This window comes from Eubalaena glacialis, chromosome 19 (genome assembly GCF_028564815.1).
Source record: "Eubalaena glacialis isolate mEubGla1 chromosome 19, mEubGla1.1.hap2.+ XY, whole genome shotgun sequence".
Classification (NCBI taxonomy): Eukaryota; Metazoa; Chordata; class Mammalia; order Artiodactyla; family Balaenidae; genus Eubalaena; species Eubalaena glacialis.
The window spans coordinates 22006579-22014873 of NC_083734.1; positions in this window are offsets into that span (position 1 = coordinate 22006579).

Below are 8295 nucleotides of genomic sequence, written 5' to 3' on the forward strand. Positions count from 1 at the left end.
AAGACCCAACGCAGCCAAAAAAATTAATTAATTAATTTAAAAAAATAAGTAGGAGCCTGAACCAAGATGGCAGAGTAGAAGGACGTGCTCTCACTCCCTCTTGTGAGAACACCAGAATCACAACTAACTGCTGAACAATCATCGACAGGAAGACACCGGAACTCACCAAAAAAGTTACCCCACATCCAAAGACAAAGGAGAAGCCACAGTGAGACGGTAGGAGGGGCGCAATCACAATAAAATCAAATCCCATAACTGCTGGGTGGGTGACTCACAAACTGGAGAACACTTATACCACAGAAGTCCACCCACTGGAGTGAAGGTTCTGAGCCCCACGTCAGGCTTCCAAACCTGGGGGTCCGGCAACGGGAGGAGGAATTCCTAGAGAATCAGACTTTGAAGGCTAGCGGGATTTGATTACAGGACTTTGACAGGACTGGGGGAAACAGAGACCCCACTCTTGGAGGGCGCACACAAAGTAGTGTGTGCATCGGGACCCAGGGGAAGGAGCAGTGACCCCAGGGGAGACTGAACCAGACCTACCTGCTAGTGTTGGAGGGTCTCCTGCAGAGGCGGTGGGTGGCTGTGGCTCACCATGAGGACAAGGACACTGGCAGCAGAAGTTCTGGGAAGTACTCCTTGGCATGAGCCCTCCCAGAGTCTGCCATTAACCCCACCAAAGAGCCTGCAGGCTCCAGTGTTGGGTCACCTCAGGCCAAACAACCAACAGGGAGGGAACTCGGCCCCACCCATCAGCAGTCAAGTGGATTAAAGTTTTACTGAGCTCTGCCCACCAGAGCAACAGCCAGCTCTACCCACCACCAGTCCCTCCCATCAGGAAACTTGCATAAGCCTCTTAGATAGCCTCATCCACCAGAGGGCAGATAGCAGAAGCAAGAAGAACTACAGTCCTGCAGCCCGTGGAACAAAAACCACATTCACAGAAAGATAGACAAGATGAAAAGGCAGAGGGCTATGTACCAGATGAAGGAACAGGATAAAACCCCAGAAAGACAACTAAATGAAGCGGAGATAGGCAACCTTCCAGAAAAAGAATTCAGAATAATGATAGTGAAGATGATCCAGGACCTCGGAAAAAGAATGGAGGCAAAGGTCGAGAAGATGCAAGAAATGTTTAACAAAGACCTAGAAAAATTAAAGAACAAACAGAGATGAACAACACAATAACTGAAATAAAAAATACACTAGAAGGAATCAATAGCAGAATAACTGAGGCAGAAGAACGGATAAGTGACCTGGAAGACAGAATGGTGGAATTCACTGCTGCTGAACAGAATAAAGAAAAAAGAATGAAAAGAAATGAAGACAGCCTAAAAGACCTCTGGGACAACATTAAACACAACAACACTCGCATTATACGGGTCCCAGAAGGAGAAGAGAGAGAGAAAACACCGAGAAAATATTTGAAGAGATTATAGTCGAAAACTTCCCTAACATGGGAAAGGAAATAGCCTCCCAAGTCCAGGAAGCACAGAGAGTCCCATACAGGATAAACCCAAGGAGAAATACGCTGAGACACATAATAATCAAATTGGCAAAAATTAAAGACAAATAAAAATTATTGAAAGCAGCAAGGGAAAAATGACAAATAACATACAAGGGAACTCCCATAAGGTTAACAGCTGATTTCTCAGCAGAAACTCTACAAGCCAGAAGGGAGTGGCATGATATACTTAAAGTGATGAAAGGGAAGAACCTACAACCAAGATTACTCTACCCAGCAAGGATCTCATTCAGATTCGATGGAGAAATCAAAAGCTTTACAGACACGCAAAAGCTAAGAGAATTCAGCACCACCAAACCAGCTCTACAACAAATGCTAAAGGAACTTCTCTAAGTGGGAAACACAAGAGAAGAAAAGGACCTACAAAAACAAACCGAAAACAATTAAGAAAATGGTCATAGGAACATACATATCGATAATTACCTTAAACGTGAATGGATTAAATGCTCCAACCAAAAGACACAGGCTTGCTGAATGGATACAAAAACAAGACCCATATATATGCTGTCTACAAGAGACCCACTTCAGACCTAGGGACACATACAGACTGAAAGTGAGGGGATGGAAAAAGATATTCCATGCAAATGGAAATCAAAAGAAAGCTGGAGTAGCAGTACTCATATCAGATAAAATAGACTTTAAAATAAAGAATGTTACAAGAGACAAGGAAGGACACTACATAATGATCAAGGGATCAATCCAAGAAGAAGATATAACAATTATAAATATATATGCATCCAACATAGGAGCACCTCAATACATCAGGCAACTGCTAACAACTATAAAAGAGGAAATAGACAGGAACACAATGATAGTGGGGGACTTGAACACCTCACTTACACCAATGGACAGGTCATCCAAAATGAAAATAAATAAGGAAACAGAAGCTTTAAATGACACAATAGACCAGATAGATTTAATTGATATTTATAGGACATTCCATCCAAAAACAGCAGATTACACTTTCTTCTCAAGTGCGCACGGAACATTCTCCAGGATAGATCATATCTTGGGTCACAAATCAAGCCTCAGTAAATTTAAGAAAATTGAAATCATATCAAGCATCTTTTCTGACCACAACGCTATGAGATTAGAAATGAATTACAGGGAAAAAAACGTAAAAAACACAAATACATGGAGGCTAAACAATACATTACTAAATAACCAAGAGATCACTGAAGAAATCAGAGGAAATCAAAAAATACCTACAGACAAATGACAATGAAAACATGACGATCCAAAACCTATGGGATGCAGCAAAAGCAGTTCTAAGAGGGAAGTTTATAGCTATACAAGCCTACCTCAAGAAACAAGAAAAGTCTCAAACAATCTAACCTTACACCTAAAGGAACTAGAGAAATAAGAACAGACAAAACCCAAAGTTAGCAGAAGGAAAGAAATCATAAAGATCAGAGCAGAAATAAATGAAATACAAACAAAGAAAACAATAGCAAAGATCAATAAAACTAAAAGCTGGTTCTTTGAGAAGATAAACAAAATTGATAAACCATTAGCCAGACTCATCAAGAAAAAGAGGGAGAGAACTCAAGTCAATAAAATTAAAAATGAAAAAGGAGAAGTTACAACAGACACCGCAGAAATACAAAGCATCCTAAGAGACTACTACAAGCAACTCTATGCCAATGAAATGGACAACCTGGAAGAAATGGACAAATTCTTAGAAAGGTATAACCTTCCAAGACTGAACCGGGAAGAAATAGAAAATATGAACAGACCAATCACAAGTAATGAAATTGAAACTGTGATTAAAAATCTTCCAACAAACAAAAGTCCAGGACCAGATGGCTTCACAGGTGAATTCTATCAAACATTTAGAGAAGAGCTAACACCCATCCTTCTCAAACTCTTCCAAAAAATTGTGGAGGAAGGAACACTCCCAAACTCATTCTAAGAGGCCACCATCACCCTGATACCAAAACCAGACAAAGATACTACAAAAAAAGAAAATTACAGACCAATATCACTGATGAACATAGATGCAAAAATCCTAAACAAAATACTAGCAAACAGAATCCAACAACACATTAAAAGGATCACACACCATGATCAAGTGGGATTAATCCCAGGGATGCAAGGATTCTTCAATATACGTAAATCAATCAATGTGATACACCATATTAACAAATTGAAGAAGAAAAACCATGTGATCATCTCAATAGATGCAGAAAAAGCTTTTTGACAAAATTCAACACCCATTTATGATAAAAACTCTCCAGAAAGTGGGCATGGGGGAACCTACCTCAACATAATAAAGGCCATATACGACAAACCCACAGCAAACATCATTCTCAATGGTGAAAAACTGAAAGCATTTCCTCTAAGATCAGGAACAAGACAAGGATATCCACTCTCACCACTATTATTCAACATAGTTTTGGAAGTCCTAGCCACGGCAATCAGAGAAGAAAAAGAAATAAAAGGAATACAAATCAGAAAAGAAGAAATAAAACTGTCACTGTTTGCAGATGACATGATACTATACACAGAGAATCCTAAAGATGCCACCAGAAAACTACTAGAGCTAATCAATGAATTTGGTAAAGTTGCAGGATTAATGCACAGAAATCTCTTGCATTCCTATATACTAATGATGAAAAATCTGAAAGAGAAATTAAGGAAACACTCCCATTTACCATTGCAACATAAAGAATAAAATACCTAGGAATAAACCTACCTAAGGAGACAAAAGACCTGTGTGCAGAAAACTATAAGACACTGATGAAAGAAATTAAAGATGATATCAACAGATGGAGAGATATACCATGTTCTTGGATTGGAAGAATCAATATTATGAAAATGACTATACTACCCAAAGCAATCTACAGATTCAGTGCAATCCCTATCAAATTACCAATGGCATTTTTTACAGAGCTAGAACGAAAAATCTTAAAATTTGTATGGAGACACAAAAGACCCCGAATAGCCAAAGCAGTCTTGAGGGAAAAAAAGCGGAGCTGGAGGAATCAGACTCCCTGACTTCAGACTATACTACAAAGCTACAGTAATCAAGACAATATGGTACTGGCACAAAAACAGAAATATAGATCAATGGAACAAGATAGAAAGCCCAGAGATAAACCCACGCACCTATGGTCAGCTAATCTATGACAAAGGAGGCAAAGATATACAATGGAGAAAAGACAGTCTCTTCAATACGTGGTGCTGGGAAAACTGGACAGCTACATGTAAAAGAATGAAATTAGAACACTCCCTAACACCATACACAAAAATAAACTCAAAATGGATTTGAGACCTAAATGTAAGACTGGACACTATAAAACTCTTAGAGGAAAACATAGGAAGAACACTCTTTGACATAAATCACAGGAAGATCTTTTTTGATCCACCTCCTGGAGTACTGGAAATAAAAACAAAAATAAACAAATGGGACCTAATGAAATGTCAAAGCTTTTGCACAGCAAAGGAAACCATAAACAAGACGAAAAGACAACCCTCAGAATGGGAGAAAATATTTGCAAATGAATCAACGGACAAAGGATTAATCTCCAAAATATATAAACAGCTCGTGCAGCTCAATATTAAAAAAACAAACAACCCAGTCCAAAAATGGGCAGAAGAGCTAAATAGACATTTCTCCAAAGAAGACATACAGATGGCCAAGAAGCACATGAAAAGCTGCTCAACATCACTAAATATTAGAGAAATGCAAATGAAAACTACAATGAGGTATCACCTCACACCAGTTAGAATGGGCATCATCAGAAAATCTACAAACAACAAATGCTGGAGAGGGTGTGGAGAAAAGGGAACCCTCTTGCACTGTTGGTGGGAATGTAAATTGATACAGCCACTATGGAGAACAGTATGGAGGTTCCTTAAAAAGCTAAAAATAGAATTACCATATGATCCAGCAATCCCACTACTGGGCATATACCCAGAAAAAACCATAATTCAAAAAGACACATGCACCCCAATATTCATTGCAACACTATTTACAGTAGCTAGGTCATGGAAGCAACCTAAATGCCCATCGACAGACGAATGGATAAAGAAGATGTGGTACGTATATACAATAGAATATTACTCAGCCATAAAAAGGAACGAAATTGGGTCATTTGTTGAGATGTGGATGGATCTAGAGACTGTCATACAGAGTGAAGTAAGTCAGAAAGAGAAAAACAAATATCGTATATTAACGCATATATGTGGAACCTAGAAAAATGGTACAGATGAACCGGTTTGCAGGGCAGAAATTGAGACACAGATGTAGAGAACAAACGTATGGACACCAAGGGGGGGAAAGCGGCAGGGGCTGGGGGTTGTGGTGTGATGAATTGGCTGATTGGGATTGACACGTATACACTGATGTGTATAAAATTGATGACTAATAAGAACCTGCTGTATAAAAAAATAAAATAAAATTCAAAAAAAAAAGTAATGTGCATGCTACCACATTATTAAAAAAAAAAAAAAAAGAGCCAAGGTGGCTATAGGCTTGTTTAATAAATGTAAGGAGAATGGGGTTTTTGGGGGGAGACAATTTTGCATGGGCCTTTCCTATTTTTGCATGTCTTGCAAGCAGAGGTACTGACTTTTCAAGGGTGTTTATATAGTGAACAACCTTGGAAGTAGAGATAGTGTCTTTTTCTGGAGCAAAGAAGAGGTTTGGTTACTGCGCAGTATAAAAGATTAGGGTTCCCTAAGCTCAGGGTTCCTCTTATAATGCAAATGACTGCATATGCAGGTATTCCCTGGCACCCATCCCTATAGCACCCATGGGACAGTGGGCCAAGAGGAGATGACACAGGTATGCTGATGCTGCTGTGCCTTGAGTAATGAGGTCCTTTATCTCCAACCCAGGAGTCTCATGTTTTTTTGGCAGCACCCATGAAAGTCCAGCAGGCTAACTTGCAAGTAGGGTAAAATTTTAAACTCTTTACAGTTCTTGACAGTGTTGCCCCCATGAGATTCTTGGGGACTGGTCTGCTCTCTTTGTTCTACCTCCCACCAAACTGGCTGCACCAAACTAGGAGATGCCTGAAGGAAGAGACCCATCCCCCTGCTTCAGACCTGGATGGAGGACCATATCATGTTCCCCTATCAGACTGGTATCTCCTTGACTCCAGCAACTGTATCCCATCAGACTGAGACTCTCCAGACCTGGGTTTGCATCCTCTGCCCCTCTCCATACCCCTGACTCTGCCAACACACCCCACTGTCAGGCCAGGAAAAGAAGGAGTCTCCCAAGTCTCTATGATTTTATTCCCTTCCCCAGCCCCAGCTCTCTCACACACATAACAGAACATCCAGGAGCTACACCCAGCTCTTGCCCGAGTTCTGCTTCCTACAGGATTTCACACTATGTCCTCTGCTTCTCGGAGCTAAAGCAATGAGCTGGAAGTCGGTGGGGTGGGGAGCAAGGGTGAGGAAGGACAGGGATAGAACAGAAAGAGAAAATAGTGATGCAAATAAACATAATGCTTTAAGTGTTTTCTGTGGGCCAGGTGAAGTCTGGTACTGCATTGCCATCTCTGACTTACAGATAAAGAGACTGAGGGTCAGAAAGATAATATGCTAAAGCTCAGAGAGATAATATGCTAACAGCTTTTATGTTTATGTGGTAGAGCTGGGATTTGACCCCAGTCTATTGGGGGCCAAAGTTGCTCTCTATCCCCTTTAATACCTTCCCAAGAGAAAAGGTACTGTTTGGGGGTGCTTTTGGAAGCTCTAGAAAAGGCAACTATTCTGGGGTGGAACCCTATGGGCAGGTGGGGTTCTAGCCCCGCCCCCTCATAATCCAACAGAGGCCCTAGAGACCAGACCAAGTTCTGTGGGAACTCCCTCTCATCCCAGTGCCTGATCAAGGGAAGAGGGCAGCACAGCTTTGGGAAGAATGGATAAACATGGTGAGTGGGGCCGGAGGACAGGGTCTCTTGACTCCAGGGTGGACCAATCAACCCATCACCATGGCAACCCCAGAGTAGAAGCCCAACCTTTTCTCAGTTACCCATCCATGTACAAGCCCTCTTCTCTCTCTTTCCTGAATATTCTTGACATCTGCTCTCTCATCTTCACCTGCTGCTGTTCGGATCTTTGTCCTCTGGCCTGGACCACTGTAATGACTCCTAAGTAGGTCTCTCTCTGTCTCCTTCTGTCAGAGGGAACATCCTAAAGGATGGCTCTGAGCACATCTCTGTGTCAAAACGTTCAGTGGCTCCCCACTGCTGAAGGACAAAGTCCAAACTCCATAGTCTGGCCCCCCAAATCCCAACCTTCCTTTCCAATTCCTCATCCTCCCCAAATGTTCCCAGCACCCCTTTCTGGCTGTGCACTACGTCTGGCCTTTCACAACCAGAAGGCTCCTTCATGTGTTTTCCTAAATAAAAGTACAGTGGACCTTGGGAATTCCCTGGCGGTCCAGTGGTTAGGACTCTGGGCTTCCACTTCAGGGGACACGGGTTCGATCCCTGGTCGGGGAACTAAGATCCCACATGCCGCGCAGCGTGGCCAAAAAAAAAAAAAGTACAGTGGATCTTGGTTCTCCACATTTAGCAATACCAAGAACCGGCAGAATCTTTGAAACAACTTTTCTTGAAAGGTTTCAAAAGTCTTGAAATTCAGAGGCCCCTCTGTTACCTACCATGTCACCTACCTGAGAGGGTCGGGAAGATGAAGGGGCATGATGTATGAAGAGGTTAGCCCGGTGACTACGTGCAGTTGGTGCTCAATACACGTGGGCTGGAACACTAGCTTTATTATCATTCCGCTTTGTCTCCAATCTCTTTAAA